Source organism: Osmia lignaria, chromosome 4 (assembly GCF_051020975.1).
Source record: "Osmia lignaria lignaria isolate PbOS001 chromosome 4, iyOsmLign1, whole genome shotgun sequence".
Classification (NCBI taxonomy): domain Eukaryota; kingdom Metazoa; phylum Arthropoda; class Insecta; order Hymenoptera; family Megachilidae; genus Osmia; species Osmia lignaria.
The window spans coordinates 4,059,567-4,063,120 of NC_135035.1; positions in this window are offsets into that span (position 1 = coordinate 4,059,567).

Below are 3,554 nucleotides of genomic sequence, written 5' to 3' on the forward strand. Positions count from 1 at the left end.
TGGAGCGAATCGGAGAGACTTGAAAAACTACATACAAAGTACATAAAATGGGTATTAGCATTGGACTTCAATACACCAACATATATAGTAATGGATGAAACAAAAGAGGACAAAATAAGAATAGAAGCAGGCAGAAGAGCGGTGAGATACGAAGAAAAAACAAGGACGAAAGGAATTAACAAAATAATACTAGAATGCTGGAAAGAGGTAGATACAAAATGGGAGAGAAAAAGATCGAAATGGGAAGAACAGAGAAGACAATACTACGAAGAGAAAGGAATAGAAATAAAGGATGTCAAAGCTAAATGCACGGGAGACCTGACACTAGCAGAAAATCTATCACAATTAGACAGAGCAGAGCAGTGCCAAACATTTTATGACAGAATAGTAATAGGAAGGTATAACGGAAAATACAGAGGGATAAGGGAGGAAAATCGAGCTTACTATCTGAAAGAAGAATACAAGGGAAGGGATCAATCAATGATTGCAAGGTTCAGATGTGGGAATGAAGAAAGAGGCAACAGATACTGGAAAAAGAAAGAGGATAACGTCTGTAGAATATGTGGACTAGGAGAGGAGACAATAGAACACTTGTTAAAAGAATGTAGGGAAGTAGAAAGGGATAATGATTTAACAAGGTGGAATATTTTGCAGGGTCAAGAGGAGGGGAGAAAATGGATGAGGGAAATAATTCGAAGAAGGAAGGAGATAGGCCAGAGACGGAAGACCTGAAGATCACGGGCGTTATTGTATTAAACTTAATGTACATATCTTATAAAATATTGTAGGCGCACTCACGTGCCAAACCCCTTTCAAAGCCGAAAGGCAAGAAATAAAGCTATCTATCTATCAATATAAAAGATAATGAATTAAATAATATAATAAGTTAATGTAATCAATGTACAAAAGTTTGCGCCCTGTTTTTGAAATACAAAAAGAAAATAATTATATTAGTTGAATACAGTGAGTGCGCCCTGAATTAGAAAATACAAAGAAAATAACAATCGCGTTTGTGCTAAAAATGAAATACAATGGAAGAAAATTCAGATTATTAGTTACAAAATAATTCGTCCTAAAATAAAATACAGAGGAAAATAAATTAATTAGTGAACGCGACTCTAGATTCGATTATCAAAACTCTAAATCTATAATTTGAATTTATAAAATAATATTATGTAAGGAGATAGGTAGAGAGAGGTCGCGAACTCGCAAGCCCCTGCGGGCCCACAACCGTACCACCGCCGACTCGCGCCTAGTACTGTCGCCGATACCAGGTGGCGACCGCGCGGGTCGCGAACCCGCGAGGCAGACGGCCTCGCGAGGAGCTATACAGGGTGTCCCAGAACTGGGGTAGGAACGGAAGAGGGATGATTGGTGAGGTCATTCTAAACAACTTTTTCCTTTGCCAAAATGTTGGTTAAGGCTTCGTTTTCGAGTTATTATCGAAAAACACTGGCCAATCAGAGCGCGCCGTTAGCGCGGGCCGAACCACGCGAGTGTTGGGTATGTTCCGCGCGGTCGTGATCAAGTGCATCGGCACCACGTCGGTGTAATAGGATTCGTTGTTCATGAGTAATCAATAATTCGATACAATTATTCTTTTCTTTTTTTTATTCATTATCCGATGCAACTTCTATTCAACGAATCCCATCATACCGACGTAGTGCCGAGGCACCTGATCACGACCGCGCGGAACATACCCAACACTCACGTGGTTCGGCCCGCGCTAACGGCGCGCTCTGATTGGCCAGTGTTTTTCGATAATAACTCGAAAACGAAGCCTTAACCAACATTTTGGCAAAGGAAAAAGTTGTTTAGAATGACCTCACCAATCATCCCTCTTCCGTTCCTACCCCAGTTCTGGGACACCCTGTATACCGCGGCACGAGCCGAGTCAAGCCAGATCGGTTCTCCGAGCGTATCCCACTGAATGCGACACAGCGAGACTGATCCTTATTTTTGGAATACCTTACACTCTCTCCTCCAGCAGTGTTCGGCGACGAGACGCGTTTGCGACCGCATCACTGTTCCGCCAGCCACTGTCGGGGATACACCCCAGACGGCTTCCTGACCGCCGGGCCGGACCATACGCTTGCCGGGTGTCCGTCGGAGCAACGGTCCTCCCACTGTCGGGACGAGCGAGACGCGCATCGCGACCGTTCGCCCCAGATGTGACATCTGACTCCGAAATTGCCTAGCATTCCCGCTACCTCCACCGTACCGAACCGAACCGCCGGGCCGAACCGCCGGACCGTGACCGCGCCGGACCGTGACCGCGCCGGACCGTGACCGCGCCGGACCGAACCGCCGGGCCGTGACCGCGCCGAACCAAACCGCGCCGTTATTTCATAAGCCATAGGTATAAGCCGCGTAGCCGTAAGCCGTTAGTAATAAGAGCGCGATTAGACTGTAAGGAACCCTAGGGCCGTAGGATAAGTGCTTGTACATATATCATCAGAATAAAGCCCCTTTAAACACATACACACTCGTCTCAACTTACTCATTCTCGAGTCCCCTGGTCCACCGACTGAGTCGGCACACACCGGCGGCACGAAACCATCACAATTATTTAAATAAACTGATCGATTGTCAGAAAATTGGCGAGGATCCGTTCTGACACTGTAGGAGCTAGCTCGTTCGATTTCTGGGCAACTTAGCCGTCACTGATAGGCCGCATCCAAGGAGCTTCTGCTTTCGCTCGCTCGTTAAGCTTGGTAGCAAACACTGCAGGATGGTGTTATCACTCTAGAGCAGGCATGGGCACGAAACCGGCTCAAAGAGCGCGTCTGGCAGCGACACTGTTTGGGAGCGCACGTCACTCTACTGATTCGCTCTTTCGAGGTGGTGGGGCAGCATTGTAGGGGAAATCGAGCTGCGGCGGTCGAGGTGATACGAATGTGTGGCGTTCGACAGAGAACGTAACACATGGATGCTTTGACTGCGTAACCTCGAGATACTACAGAGGGGGATATTTCTCCGCCGCTCGGTTCGGTTCACGCTCCGCTTTGAGCTCGCCGACAAGCTCCGGAGCGCCGGAGAGCGCTCCGGCTCCATTTACTACTAGCTGCCCATGCCTGCTCTAGAGCCAGTGTACTAGTAGGCCACATCCAAGGAGCTTCTGCTTTCGCTCGCTCGTTAGGCTTGGTTGCGAATCTGACACGTATGAGAACCGCTGCGAACCGGTAGTCGAGCGCTCCGGGTCCGACGCGAAACCTTTGCCGCCTTGCCGACAAAAGAATCTATGCTACTGAATTCTAAGTAATAATCGTACCATAGACCCGTGTCGGACTACGATCAGAATTGAAGTGAAACAGCTCTGCGCGGCACGCTCGTATTTATACCAGAAATCTGCTGACGTAGCAGTATTTTCTACATGTACTTTTGATACCGGAAGTGCTTGGACTTTGACCCGCATGTACGTGTATCGCTATCTCTGTCTACGCATAGTTGCTATCTCTTTCTATTCTGCGCTCTGTTGCTGTCTCTTTCTACGCATTGTTGCTATCTCTATCTATTACGCGCTCTGTGTCGATCTTTTATCGACGCGGTAGTAT